This window comes from Sturnus vulgaris, chromosome 26 (assembly GCF_052056855.1).
Source record: "Sturnus vulgaris isolate bStuVul1 chromosome 26, bStuVul1.hap1, whole genome shotgun sequence".
NCBI lineage: Eukaryota > Metazoa > Chordata > Aves > Passeriformes > Sturnidae > Sturnus > Sturnus vulgaris.
In genome coordinates, this window is record NC_142268.1 from 3,758,185 (window position 1) to 3,773,648 (window position 15,464).

Sequence of the window (15,464 nt, forward strand, 5' to 3'; positions counted from 1 at the left end):
GAGGACCCTCAGATTTGTACCAGACCAGCTCCAAAAATGGCCTTTACTCCATTCCTGACCTGTCTCTGAGGAGGGGATGGAGCAGCACAGCCCTCACAAGCCAAGACCTCCATCACCTGCACAAATCCTGGAAAACAGGGAATGGTAAAACAACCAGAGGCTCTTAGCAAAGAGGAGGAGGTGATAAATAGCATAAAACCCAGATTTTTTTTAGTCCCTGAGGTTGCTAAAAAGTTTATTTTTCAGATTAGTTCGGTATCAGAAAACACCTGAAAATCTGCCTGAAAAAAATGGTTTCAGGGCAAACAACACCCCCCACATTTCATCTCCAAAATCACCCAGCTGCTTCCTCTCCCTGGGATGAGGAGACGAGGCTGAATTTCCAGCAGATATTTGAACTCCTCGCTGTCCGGGGGGGAAGGAGAGGAGCAGCCCGGTGACACTGCACCCTCCTGTGGCTGCACGGAGAGCACCGGGGCGATGGGAACAACAAAGGGATGGTGAAAACAACAAAAGGGTGATGGGAACCCCTCGGGATGATGGAAACCCTGGTTGGATCCTGAAATCCCTTAGGATGCTGCAAACCCCTTGGGATGATGGAAACAACAAAGGGGTGATGGAAACAACAAAGGGGTGATGGAAACATCTCAGGATGATGGAAACCCTGGTGGGATGCTGGAACCCTCTTGGGATGATGGAAACCCCCCAGGATGCCCCAAACCCCTCGGGATAATGGAAATCCCGGTGGGATCCTGAAATTTTTTGGGATGATGGAAACCCCTTGGGATGCTGGAACTCCTTCAGGATGATGGAAACAACGATGGGATCCTGAAACCCCTCGGGATAATGGAAATCCCTTGGGATGCTGCAAACCCCTTGGGATGATGGAAACAATGGCAGGGTGATGGGAACAATGGTGGGATGATGGCCTGAACCCCTTGGGATGATGGAAACCCTGACAGGATGATGGAAACCCTCTTGGGATCCTGAAACTCCTCGGGATAATGGAAATAACGGTGGGATGCTGGAAACCCCTCAGGACAATGGATCCCTCGGGATCCCCAATGGGATCCTGAAACTCCTTGAGATGATGGGAACCCCTCGGGATGATGGAAACAATGGCAGGATCCTGAAATCCCTCGGGATAATGGAAACTCCTTGGGATGTCGAAAATAACAGCGAGATGATGGAAATCCCTTGGGATGCTGAAAACCCCTTGGGATGATGGAAACCCCCTCAGGACAATGGGAACAATGGTTGGATGATGGCCTGAACCCCCTGGGATGATGGAAACAATGGTGGGATGATGGACCCCAAGCAGGGTGATGGAAACACTGCAGGAACGATGGCCTGAACCCCCTGGGATGATGGAAACACTGCAGGAACGATGGCCTGAACCCCAGGGCAGCACAGCTCCGACACTTCCAGGCTGATTTGGCACTTCCCAGTGGTGCTGGATGATGCCCAACGTGTCCAACCCACACGACACCAAGGCCAGGGCTCGTCTGGAGGCTTGAAAAGGCTGCACACTCTGTCCTGGTTGCCATTAGGACACACAGGGAACGCTGCTGAGGCCTGACAGGGTAATTTTGTGTAAGCATTTTGTACATAAAATGAAATATTCTCCCTGCCTTGCTATGTCTGAACTGCAGGGCCTGGGCAGAGTTCCCAGCTCTGGCTCTACATCACAGCCTGGCCCCAAGTCCGTGTTGGGACAAGCTCCTTGGCCACAGACTCACCCTTTTTATGGCTGTTCAGCACCCAACACAACAAAGCTCCATTCAGCCCTTCAGCTACTGCAGCAATAAACAAAGTGCTGGGCTTTGTTTGGAGCCCAGAGGCTGCAGGTTGAGAACCTGCGAGTGAAACAAGCTGGAAACAAACGGGTTTGTTTTTCCACCGGGGCACAGACATGTAAACTAATTGCCCAACAGTAAAGCTGGGCTTAATTAGTCCCAGGTGTTAAATAAAATAGGGTTGGTTTTTCCCAAAAGTGTAACTCCGGCCTGAAGGAGCCACAGGCTTTGAGAGCAGAGCCATGAAGAAGTGGTTATCGAGATCCTTGTGCCTGATACCAGAATTTTGTGGGGATTTGGGGGCAAAAGACAAATATTCAGGTGGGTTTTGCTGAGGGCACTGCAGGAGGGGCGTTGGGGTGCTGTGTTTTCACCTCAGGATCTCACCTTGTCCTTGGAAAAAGCTTTGTTGTGGATTTCTGGGTAAACATCATGAAGAGTTCCATGTGAAAATGTACACAAAGGGCTCCTGGGGGAATTTGACATTCCATGGGGCTGAAGGATGCTCAGGGATACCTTGTACTCTGCCAATCCAACCCATTCCCAATTTTTTTTACTCCAATCAGGCCTGAACATCATTAAGCTCATCCTGCTTAATCAGGGCCTTAGTCCTGACTTCTACACTACAATTTTCTGCCAGCAAAAGAAACTTTGGGATTGCCAATCCATCTCCTTGGGACACCTCTGCATTCAGCAGGAATCAGTCAGGGATGGGGTTTGGAGCATCCTGATCCAGAGGGAGGTGTCCCTGCCCATGGCAGGGGGTTGGAACAAGATGGGTTTAAGGCTCCTTTCCACCCTAAAACATTCCATGATTCTGTGGTGTCACAGCCTTCCTCCAAGGCTGGCCCTTGTCCCTGTAGCCAACAATTCCAGGAGAGGTGGCAGCGAGCTGGGGGTGATACAGGGAGATTTTTCCTCCTGGAAAGGCATTTCCTGGCCCTGAGGAGCAGCTGGAAATCCTGCAAAACATAAACACCCTTTGGTGGCACTGGAGGTGGAAGGTCCCCAGTCATGACAACATTCTGGCCTCTCTGGCAGCACAATGAGCTGATCACTGATCAGAACCAGGGAGCAGAACCAGGCCACGAGAGGTTCTTGGGCTCCTGAGCCTGCTCTGCCCATCACAAACCACAGCTCCCCAGCAGCCCCTCACAGAGCACCTTTCTCAGCAGCTCCTGGCTTGGAGGTGGAAAATCCAAAGAAATCCAGTTTTCCTGTCTCGTCTGTGACTTCCAAGAGGCCCAGCCTGGCAGGACAAGGCTCTGACAGGAAGGGACAGCCAGGGGGATTGGGCTCTGCTTCCAGGGAACAGAGACAGGATGGAGGAAATGGCCTCAGGCTGCTCCAGGAGGAATTTGGAGGACATCGGGAGGAATTCCTGCATGGAAAGGGTGGTCAGGAATCACAAGGAGCTGCTCAGGGAAGGTTTGGAGTCCCCATCCCTGGAGGTGCCCAGGATACTCCTGGATGTGGCACTCAGTGCTCTGGGCTGGGGACAAGGTGGGGATGGCACGGCTGGGACTCCATGACCTCAGGGGCTTTTCCAGCCCAGCTGATTCTGTGATCCTGTGGCAAAGACAAAGACACCACTCACCCTTTCCCACCAACACCTGCTCAGTGGAAACTGTTCAAGGAGAGAACTTCGCTCCCCACGCCACGTCTGCTCCTAAAACTTTAATTTCAATTACAGCAGCTCCTCAGCACCTCCCTCTGCTGTGTTCTCCTCCCCAGCAGACCCCTGCCCTGGCTCGGAGAAGATCTCAGAGCTCTTTCACTCTTCAGAGCTGCAGAGCTTTTGTTTGCTCTCCTTTCCTTTCCTGTGCAACAAGGAAATAGGGTCACATTTCAGAGAAACCCAGCCAGCGGTGGTTTGCGAATGCCAGAGCTCTCACTGGATGCTGCGGCCTCTTCTTTCCCCAAATCGACACAAGCCTCACCCAACAGAGATTATTTTGCCTCTTTTTTTTTCCTTCCCTGCTTCCCAGCTGCCGTAGGGAAGCCCCGAGGCGCCGTGCTCCTCGGCACAGCAGGTAAGGGACGCTTTGTGCTCGCGGTTTGGGTGGCACCGACATCATGGCTGCTGTGCTCCCTGCCTGGTGCCTTCCTGCAGCCCAGGGGGTTCAGGGGGAAGATCCTGGGAAATGTTGGTGTTGAAATTCCAGATTCATTCCTCATGCCACCTCTGTTTCCCTACTGATCGCTCCATTGGAAAAGAAACGGGGTTGAGTTGGGGGCATCGCGTTCTTTTTGAAGCTGAGGGGGTTTTAGACAGGTCAGAAGATGATGAGGTGGTGCCTTGTGGTCCAACACTCCTGGCCAGCCATTCCCTTCCCCTTGCTTCTGGACATGGCATCAAAACTCTGGAAGTTTCTCTTTAAATTTCCTGCGAACCTCAGTGGCCATGTGGGAAGGTTTAGGATCTCAGTGGGGCTGTGGGAAGGTTTAGGATCTCAGTGGGGCTGTGGGAAGGTTTAGGATCTCAGTGAAATTGGGAAGGTTTGGGATCTCAGTGGCCATGTGGGAAGGTTTAGGATCTCAGTGAAATTGGGAAGGTTTAGGATCTCAGTGGCAATGGGAAGGTTTGGGATCTCAGTGGCCATGTGGGAAGGTTTAGGATCTCAGTGAAATTGGGAAGGTTTAGGATCTCAGTGACACTGTGGGAAGGTTTAGGATCTCAGTGAAATTGGGAAGGCTTGGGATCTCAGTGGCTGTGGGAAGGTTTAGGATCTCAGTGAAATTGGGAAGGTTTGGGATCTCAGTGGCTGTGGGAAGGTTTAGGATCTCAGTGAAATTGGGAAGGTTTGGGATCTCAGTGGCAATGGAAAGGTTTAGGATCTCAGTGGCAATGGGAAGGTTTAGGATCTCAGTGGCCATGTGGGAAGATTTAGGATCTCAGTGGCAATGGGAAAGTTTAGGACACCTGGCACCTGCTGGGTAATGCTCCAAACACTCCAGAAAAACTTCAGAGATTTGCTGCTGGCCATTATAACAATAGACTGAAATCCAGAGCAAAACTCACTTTTATTTCCTTGGATTTCTTTGGCATCTCCTCTGTTGTTGCTCGGTGAGAACAGGCACAGTTCCAAGTCCTGACAATCCAAACACAGTCTGGGGTGTTAGGGAATAACCTGGGACAAAGGAACCTTGGGTTTGAACCTCAGAAAAGCTTCCCTATCTATTAGATTTGGAATAAACCCCCACAGGGACACCAGGGAAAGCCAATCCAGGGAAGAACTGGAGAAGGGATCAGGCTCCTCACTGGCAGGGGATGAACAAATGGAAATATGGGGCTGTGCTTCCTGATTTATTTATGATTCTGCTGATTCCAATCCCTCATGCTCCTTTTTCCTCTTGGGAAGAGGGACCCAATTCTCTGAAAAGTTTGCTTATGCTGCTGGGAATTGGATTTCCTAAAGAAACTTGAGTGATGCCACAGCAGGATTTAGAATTCACACATATTAATATACAACTTTAAAAGTTAATTCCCATCCAGATGTTAGGAAAGAGGCTTTCTTGGAAACTCCCAGATAACCAGGACAATCCATGGTCTCTCTGCAAAGCACCACGAAAAGCAGAAATCCTGGGAATACCCAGGTTCCATCCATGACCTAAACCCACTCAACCAGGCACAGAAAACTTGGCTTGAGCAGCAAAGGTCAGGAAGGACAAAGGTGTTGGTTAAGCCGGGTTTTTCCTCACATAAACCCCGAGCAGGTGGGACTGGAGGCACAGAAAGAGAGAGGCTGAAGGCAAAGCGTGGCTTTCAGCCACTGAAAGGATTTTTTCACCTCTGACAACGTTTGGGGTTGAGTGGTGGCTGGGCAGAGGAGGGAGCAGGGAGCAGCTCCTTGTGGGGCAAAGCAAGAAGTTCTGGAAGGTTGGAAATACCCAAAAGTAGAAATAATGGTTATGAGCTGATTTAAAGGCTCACACGTTTTGTTTAGTGCTTGATTTCCTGGGAATCTCTGTGGAGTTGTAGGGAGAATTAGGTGGTAACAGCAAGTGGATGGGTTGGGAATTAAAGCCATGGAATCCCAGACTGGTTTGGGTTGGAGGGACCTCAAAGCTCACCCAGTGCCACCCCTGCCATGGCAGGGACACCTTCCACTGTCCCAGGCTGCTCCAATCCCAGTGTCCAACCTGGCCTGGGACACTGCCAGGGATCCAGGGGCAGCCACAGCTGCTCTGGGCACCCTGTGCCAGCCCTGCCCACCCTCCCAGGGAACAATTCCTTCCCAATATCCCATCCAGCCCTGCCCTCTGGCCGTGGAAGCCATTCCCTGTGTCCTGTCCCTCCATCCCTTGTCCCCAGTCCCTCTCCAGCTCTCCTGGAGCCCCTTTAGGCCCTGCAAGGGGCTCTCAGCTCTCCCTGGATCCTTCTCCTCTCCGGGTGAGCACTGCCAATGTTTAATGCCTGGATAATATAATAGAGGCTGTAAGCACATACACCTAAAGTATAGACAGAGATACAATAAATGCATTAATATAATGAAATATAAGAATAGACTAGAATAGAATAGAACAGAATCGAATATTTAATATAATTAAATATAACCTCGAAGTATAACCCTTGCTTAGTCCTTAGTTCAGGAATGTGCATTTTTAAACACAGCTTTGATCCCTGAATCAACCCAGAGGTGCCAGGAAAGGCTCTGCAGGGTGTGGAATTGAATGGGCACAGCAGAGAGAGCCCAGAACATGGGGCAGATCCCAGGAGGCCGTGGGGACCATGGGCAGCTTCCACAAACTCCACACAGAGCCAGGAATCAAATTCCAGCCTCAGTGAGGGAGGCAGGAAAGATAAAACATGAAGAAGTCTGAAATAATTCCATTTCCCCACATCCCATCCAAACCCCTTTGCTGCTGTAATTAAAAATAAACAAAATTCCCTGGGCAGATCTGACACTTTATTTCTGCCTCAGACAATCTTGGCTCAGCTTTATTCTTAGAAAACAGAGATCCCAAGCTGCCTGTGAGTGGAGCATTTCCACACTCAGGGAATGTGGGAACAAATTCCCATTGCCCCTCACAAATCACTGCTCACATTCAGGGATGTCCTGACCCCTCAGAGCTGAGGATTTCTTGCAGGAGCAGAGCTGATGTCCAACCCTTTCACTTCCCAGTTGTTTTAATTTTCCTACTCAGAATTTCCTCTTCAGAATTTCCCCTCCAGGAATTTCCTCTGGCCATCCTGTAATCCTGCCCAGTCAGAATTTCTGTTCAATCCTCAGATCACAGATTAATAAAGGAATGGTCTCTGCTCTGAAATAATGTTCCAGCAATGCTCAGGCAAGGCTTGAGCTCCATGGAGACCCTTCCAGAGCATCACCCACCTCCAGGACATTCCCCACCTGGGATTTTGGGCCCTCAGCTGCATCCTGCAGAATTCCTTTCCTTGCTGCAGTTAAATTTCAGCCTTATGTTCATCTTGCCTCTTCTAAAACTCCAACCAGAGCATCTGAGGCTCAATAAACTCTCCTGCTCTCAAACTTTCTCCTTTAATTTTCCACTTTCTGACCTTACAGCTGGGAGATTGCAGTGCAGGATCCATCAGATCAGGTTTCCATTGCTCTGGCTCTTCTCCACAGAGCTGGGAATGCTTTTCCTGGGATGTCAAACATTCCCTGAGCAATCCAGGAGCCGTCCCCCACTTCCCTGGGAGCAGCAAATACCAAAGGGCAAATGTGGGGGCCTCAACTCCCAACAGGAATTGAGGACATTTCCAGTGGATCCTGGGGAAGCAGGACCCCAGACTGCTCCTGGCCACTGGGCTTGACCATCCCAGCATCTCCCAGTCAAGCCAAGCTTAGCTAAGCCCTGCTTTGAGCAGCCACAGACCTGAGACCTCCCCAGCCATCCTTTGGCTTCCAGCAGGACCCAGGAGCCCCTCAGTGACAGAATCCCTTCAGCAGGGGCAGATGCACATAAACCCCACAGGATGGGTGCTAAAGGAGGTGAAACTTCATGCAGGACTTGTCACCTGAACCTTGGGAGACACATGCAGTTTTTTGTTCTTTTCTTTTATTCTCTTTATTCTTTTTATTCTGAATGAGCCCAAAGTACAAGGGAAAGCAAACACTTCACCTCCTGGGTGCCCCTGAGGGACCAAGACAACACAAAATTCCTGCAGGAACTTCAGAACTCAAACAGATTTAGGGCTCTGGCACAAGAAATGGGGTAAAAGGTTTCAGGTGATGCCAGATTTTTCTGAAAATCCCACGGGGTTTTAGAACAGCACAAGAACTTCAGTTCTGAGCCTTGCAGGCCATAGTACAGGAGGTGTTAGGATGATCATTCCCTCAAGGCCCACCCTAGATCCCAGGTTCCCAGAGCTGGAATGTGTTTCCTGGGGGCAGAGCAAGTGAGTTATTGGAGAACTCCAGCCCATTGCTGCCTCCCTCATCATCCTCACCCTCAGGACAGGGAGAGCAATGTCACCCCTCAGCTGCCCCAAAATACAGAACTGATGTGGCACCAGGGGCAGAGCACCAGCTCCTTTTCAAGGAGCAAAGCTCTCCTCCTGGGCAAAACCTGGGGTAAAGCCTTGGAAGGGACAGGGAGCAGGGCAATGCTTTTGGGAGAATCTCTGCAGGTGCTCCAGGTGGGAGCACTGAGCTCACAAAGCAGGCAGGAGCCATTTTAAACACATCCCTGGGCACATCCAGGTGTTAAATGCAGCATTTCCATTCCTTTCCCTTTCACTCACGTATTTTTTTCCTCCCCCTGCTCCCCATTAACAGATTTACAGAAGCACTCGAGTTTCCCCATTGAGGCTGTTGTGTTCAGGGAGCTGCTCCATCCACACCCCTACACCCCATCCCTGTGCTGCCACGGGCTTTTCCAGCAGCAAAATCTCCCTGTGGCACCCTGGACTTGGACATTGGCCTCAATTCTTGTCCTTCCTGGGCCAATTGTCCCGGAGATGTGGCTGGAACTGAAGCTCCCCAGCTCTGGTGCCAAGGGGAGCTGGCCAGGAGCAGCTCTGATCTCTGTGGTGAGCAGGGCCAGGAGCCCAGGAAGGGCTGGAGCTGTGCCAGGGCTTGGCATGGAGCTCAGGGAAAGGTTCTTCCCCCCGAGGGTGCTGGGCACTGCCCAGGCTCCCCAGGGAATGGTCCCGGCCCCAAGGCTGCCAGAGCTCCAGGAGCGTTTGGACAGCGCTCTCAGGGATGCTCAGGGTGGGATTGTTGGGGGGTCTGTGCAGGGACAGGGGCTGCACTCATCATCCCTGAGGGATCCAGCTCAGGATATTCTGGGATACTCAGTAAATCCTCTGTTGCAAGAGTTAAATCCCAAAGCAGAACCGTGAGCCTCCCAGTTTGTCCCCCTGGAGCTCTGTTAAAGGCTTGGAGTGGATGAGATGGAGGAAATGGAAAACTCTGGATTCTGCCCAGGGCTGGGTTGGGCAGCAGTGGATGAGCAAAACTGCAAAGCAGAAATCACTGAGCAGCAAAAGCACCATCCCTGGGGTCATTGTATCCACCAACTACACCAGGAGTACTCCAGCACCTGCAGAAAATGAGTGAAATCTCAAACCTTCGTTTATGATGATTTCACCAAACCAGTCACTCTCTCCCAGCACTTCAGGGATGTTTCTGTCTGTCAGGAATTACCTGGACAGGAAACCCGGGCAGAGATTGAGCTGGAAGAGACCCCAGCCCCAGTGATTGTCTCAGTGATTGACTCCAACCCCGAGCTCAGATCTCACAGAAAATCCTTCTGCCTCCAAAGTGCATATTTTGCTCAGGTTCTCTCTTATTCTGGCCAAAATCCCCTGGGCCTAAGTATTTTAAACCTTTAAAGTCTCTTACAAAACCATCTGATTTGTGCCTCTGAAAATCTTCTAAACAGTCCCCCAGCCAGAGCCTCTGAGGTAACTCAGGTGTGACAGGTTGGCCCAGGGAAGAACAGATCATTCAGGGCTTTGGCTCTCCTGTTCTCCATCTCATCAGAAAACTCTCAGTGTTGGTCTCTGAAGTAGAGTGAACTCTTATAATTTGATTTTGGAAAGATGCAGGCAGCACTGAGCACCCTGAAGCAGCTCACACTCGAATCTGTTGTTGAGATCTGCAGGGCGAGTGGAAAGTGCTGGGTTTTTCAGTGAAAAACGCAACTTTTTTCCTGTCAGATGTTTGTGCAGATCCAGCAGATTATTTGTGAGCACATCCACGTATGGTTGGCCCCTCAGTTTTTATCTGGGTTTTATATCTCAGTTTTTATTCAGGCACAGAGCTCCGAAGGCAGGGGTGGGAGCAGCCCCATAAATGAAATATCACAGCCAAAGCTTTGTTTTATGAATGCAGCCATAGGGAGGAGGGTGAGACTGAGCACATGCCCATACACCAGTGGAAAAGCATCTCCCAATTTCTGCATCAGATGTTCAAGGTCCTGTTGTGTTGTCACCTCCAGGACAGAGCAGGGGGATGGAAGAGGGTCCTGTAGAGCCAAACTGGGCAGACTGGGCACAGAGAGCTGAGCTGGGGAAGCATCCAGCAAATCCTGCCCCAAGGAACAGCATCTGGATGGGGAGGCAGACGAGAGTCTGGAGAAAAGCAGAACAGGGCAAGGGATGCCAGAGGGATGGGCAGAAGGTTCAGGGTGTTCAGGGCTGTCTGCACCTCCCCATAATCCACTCCCACGGCTCCAATGGCTCCAGGCCCTTGTGGGAGCTCCAAGCAGGGCAGGACAGGCCCTGCTCAGCTGCATTCCCTGGGATCTGCAGGGATTTCCACTCTGGCTCTGCTGCAAGTGCTGAATAAAAGCTGCAGGCCCTATGAAACTGCTGGAGGGGAAAAAAGAACTTTGCTCTCAGTGCCCCAAAACACAGCCAGGAACATCCTGCACAGCTGAGAGGGACCTCCAGCTCCCATCCCCATTCCTGTGAGCACACTGGGTTCGTGTCCATGGGCTCTTGTTGGCCCCCAGGTCCAGCTGGGGGGGACAGAACAGAAAGACCCCGAAGGTTTCCTGTGGGGCAGCATTAACTCTTCCTGCTCCTTCTAGTGTCCCTTCCAAGAGGGAAATGCTGGATTTTGCCTGCTATGGGATGTTCAGCTGCAAGGTCACCTCAGAGATATTTTTCCTGGGTGGAAAAGTGAAGGGAGAGGTGAATAGTGCCCATGTGAGAACAGGCTGAGCATGGGCAGTTATTGATTAAAGCAACCTCCCCTTGAGAGCACAGGAAGGACTAACACCAGGAACTCACCAGACCATGGAGAATGAGTTGTTTTTTCACCTCAGTCCTGATCACTGAGTTATAAAAATGTGCCAGAGAATATTTACTGCTGCGCCCAGGGAGGGTTTTACTCTTTCACACAGAAACACCACCAAAAATGTCACTGGCATGAGCAAAATCCTTCTGTGCTTGGTGTTTTTTAGTTTTCCACAAAAACCTTACAGAACTGGCAATCACAGAAAGAAACTGAAAGTAGGATTTTCCCTAATGGAACCCAGGATTGCAGGAATTAGATATGGGAAAGTCCTGTGAGCTCATCCTGGGCTCTTCCTGCCTGGGGAGGATTGTTCCCGTTTCCTGATCCAGTGCTAAGGTCTTGGCAATGGGACTTCCACTCTCCCCCTGCCCCACATCCTGATGAATCTTCTTGCTTGGAAGTGTTTCTTGATACTCAGATTTCCTTCCCACTGATTAATTTCTTCTGCTTTATTCCTGTTTCATTTTATCAGCACATCCAAACCAGTTTTTCCTCTCTGAAAGAAACTTGTCCTCCTCAGATGCTTCTCCTTTGCTCTCAGATGTTCCCCCATCACTCTTGGCCAACAATTCATGTTTGTCTCCATCCCCCAGGGCTGAGCCCATCAATCAGCCCAGCCAGGCTCTTCATCTCTTTCACTGCTCTTTCCTGAACTTGTCACATTTCCAACTCTTTGAGGCTCAAATCACCCCCCAAAATAACTCATTTCAGCCTCACCAACGTGCAGGGATCATGGGACTGAGCCCCAGGGGTGGGTACTTATTTTAGTCTTTAATTTCTAAACCACAGGGAATGTTTAGGTCTGGTCTGTGTAGACTGAACTCCTCGTGCTGTGTCTGAGGAGCAGTGACAGCACCCAGGGCTCCTCCAGCTCTTCCCCACGTGGCAGCAGCTTTCACCCCCTGTGCCCACAGGAATATTCTCACTATAAAGATGAACCCAACACGTTCATTTTGTGGTGCTGGGAGCTGCTGGTGGCCCCTTCACCTGAACTTTCAAAGACTGAGAAAACCTGTGACTCACAGCCAGCAGAGCCTCTGGCACTGCAAGCACAGAGAATTCTCTTTGGTGTCTCAGCCAACTCCTGAGCTGCATATTTCCATATTTCTGTATTTCTAACCTGCCCAAAGCCCTCCAGCAGGGCTGCAGGAGGTTGTGTCCCTGTTCCAGACACTCCTGGAGCACAGGAGCTGCCGTGTCCCACTGGAAGCTGAGGATGAAGCAGCTCCAACATCTGCTGCAGATGTTCAGAGACCACAGCGGTCTGGGGGAGCTGGAACTTCCACCTGGCACTGCCCCAGGCAGAGCTCTCTGTCCAGTGGCCGTTTTGGGGCAGTTTTGGGGCGGCTCAGGGATCAGGGGAGCCTTTGTGTTGTCCAAGCTGAGGTGACCAAAGTTTGGCACTGACACAGCAGCACAAGGAGCTCCGTGCTGGGTTGGGTGGCAGCTGCTGGGTCTGGGATGGATAATGGGCAGAATTCCTTACTCAGAGGGTGGGCAGGGCTGGCACAGGGTGCCCAGAGCAGCTGTGGCTGCCCCTGGATCCCTGGCAGTGCCCAAGGCCAGGCTGGACATTGGGATTGGAGCAGCCTGGGACAGTGGAAGGTGTCCCTGCCATGGCAGGGGTGGCACTGGGTGGGCTTTAGGGTCCCTCCAACCCAAACCATTCCATGGTTTTGAGATTCCCTGTTTCAATCCTCCTCTCCAGGAGGGACTTGCAGATCTGTGTGGGTGGCTCCAGGGTTGGACTTTGAACCAGAAATGTACAAAGGGCCACATCTGCACAGAGATGTCCAGAGTGAGAATGCCTCAAAATCCACCTTGGGAAGCAGAGAGAGGAGAGGGGAGGTGGCTTTGGACAGAACCACCCAGAACACAAAGCCAGAGCACAGCCTGTGCTCAGCAGGGAGATCTCACTCTGGGAGACACAACAACCATTTCCTCTCAGAGCTAAATGAAACAGAAATGCTGAAGGACGGAAGCCCAGCCATGCTGACACTTCACACATGCATTACTTTTATTTTTAAACAGCAGAGACAAGGCAAGAACACAGCTGTTCATGCACCAAAGCCACTGTCACTTGTGGTTGGAAATAGAGCTGAGAGCCCTCCAGCACCTGGAGCAGGGAGCAGGGCAGGGGTGAGGAGGGCTCGGTGCACAGGGCAGCTCAGAACCTGCTCAGCACCTTCAGGAGGACCCAAACCAGTGCAGGGTAAATTTATTTCCAGTGCTCTCAAAGCCCTCTGTGTCCCCTTTCCCACACCCTGCTCAAGGCTGTGCTACTTGCAGGAGTAAGGAAGTAGTAAAGTAGTCAAGGAATGGGCTCAGCCACAACTCCTCAGTGCCTACATAAATATCTCATTTAATCTTCCTGCAGTCTGACACTCCCCGAGCCCTCTGCACTGGCAGGGGTCAGTCTCCAGGCCCCTGGTGTTGTGTGTAAGTTGTTATTTCAGCACAAGGTGATGCAGGGAGGCCAGGGAGAAGCAAAGGAAAAACCAGAGCCCTTCTCCTCCAGCTTGTGCATAAACTACTGCAGTTTCCTGTCCTTGGTTCCTCCTCCAAAGCCAGAGGATCTGCGGGATTTCTGACCCCTCTCCATTTGTTGTCAACCCCTTGGTGGCAGGGACGAGCTCTGTGCTCCTCCTGCCATCATTTGCTGAGAGCCGGGGCTGAGTTCTGAGCCCCCAGGAGCAGGGGGGATGCCAGGCAGGAAATGAGGGGGGGTTGTGTTTAACTCTGTGCCTCAGCCCCTCATTAAAAACTGTTCAGGATCAATGGCTCTGGAGCCAGGAGTGTCTCCAGTGGCTCCACAAAGGCTCAGCGGGGTTTCACAGCCTTCCCACAGCCAGCAGAGGAGCCCAGGCTGCCTGAGGACAGCACAGTGACTTGGCTTTACACAGAAGTGTCCCAGCAGTGCCACCCTGGGCCCAGCACCCTCCTGATCCGGAGGGAAGCTGCTCACCAGGGACATTTGGCTTGGGAGAAGATGCTTCCACAAACCAGGGGCAGCTGCAAGGCTTCTGTCCCTGCTCTAACCCAGCCTCTGATCAGGACACAGGGATCAGGGCACTTGTGCCTGTCTGCACCTCTGGATGTTCCTGAAATACTGATGTCAGCTGGAGTTGAGACAAAGAACCACATTCAGTTCAATTTTCTCTTCCTGTCATTGCAGCATTTTGGGAAAAATATTATTCTTTAGGAAAAATTTGTGTTGGTTACATTCTGGTTTACCAGGGGTTGCCAGGCTCCTACCTGGGATAAAGAAATGTCCAGGGATCTTTTCAGAGGAGATAAGGAACTGATATCCTTCTTTTTTAGGGAAAGGGCCCAGAATTTTGGCTAAACTCCTCCAAGTGGTGTCAGAACTGGAGTCAGCTCTGTGGCCAGCAAACACCCAGTGCAGTCAGAGCAGACTCAGCACTGCAGAGACCCCCACGCCTGGATGTGCCTTTCCAGCCACATCCCCACTCAGAGAACACCCAGCCAAGCCAGTTTTACCAGACAGGCTCTTTCTCTGCTAAAAAGAGAGGAGAAGGTGCTGTGAGGTGAGAGGAGAGGTGCAGGTGCTGTGTGAATCCTTCTGGACTTGCAGGAACTCTGCTCCTATTTCCATGTGCTTGGAGGACCCCCATGGACACGAGTGCATGGAAATAGGAGCAGAGTTTGTGCAAGTCCAGGATTCTCACAGCACCTCTTGCTGCAGTGTCCTCACTGCTCTCTGCTGTGTCACCTCCTCTGCCCCACAGAAATTCCTGTCCCAGCCTCTGCAGGGGAGGCACCTGAGGCAGCTGGGAAAACCCAGAGGAAGCAAAGTGACACCAAAAAATGCTTTCTGGGAACCCAAAAACTGCTTTGTGGCAGCGCCAGCCGTTAGAGGAGGCACAGAGGTGTCCCCACAGCCCCAGTGCAGGTGGCCCTGTCCCTCCCCTGCTCCCGGAGCACATCCTCTCATTAACAAATAACCCTGAGAGAAACGATCCCCCTTCAGAGCCATCTGAGGGCACCAGACCTGCCTGGCGTGGAGCTTCCAGCTCTGCCTCTGGGGAAGGAGCAGCAGCCTCAGCTGGGGCAGAGTCAGAGCAGAGCAGGAGGGAGGATGTGAGAGCTGGGAGCAGAGGTGACACAGGCAGAGGTGGCACAGTGTCAGTGTGAAAAACGAGGTTCACTTTCCTGGTAAATTTTAAAAGGTTTAATAGAAGACAGTCAGAGACAAATAATAAAGCAAAAGGTGTTTGACATTCAGCCAAGAGCACACACTAACTCAGAAAACACTTCTTTAAATGCATCAACCCGTTGCATATTCATAGATCTTCAGGCATTATTCAAAATCATCCACCCCCAACCTGAAAATCAACTTTTTTGTGGCGCCATTCGGTCACTACTCCCTGATCAATAAATTCCTTCCCTGGAGTTCTGGTTATCTTCATCCAGATAGGATAATCCAAGAATGTGA

At 51.3% G+C, this 15,464-nt stretch overlaps 1 protein-coding gene across 1 annotated transcript in view; it reads left to right on the forward strand.

Annotated features, from left to right (window-relative positions):
- Positions 1-3,596: 3,596 nt before the first annotated feature.
- The window catches only part of ZAP70 (zeta chain of T cell receptor associated protein kinase 70), a 31,973-nt gene continuing 20,105 nt past the window's right edge, over positions 3,597-15,464 (forward strand). Inside the window, exon 1 of the mRNA XM_088179103.1 lies at positions 3,597-3,829. The gene's annotated coding sequence lies outside the window, so the exon portion shown is untranslated. The remainder of the gene's footprint in view (positions 3,830-15,464) is intronic.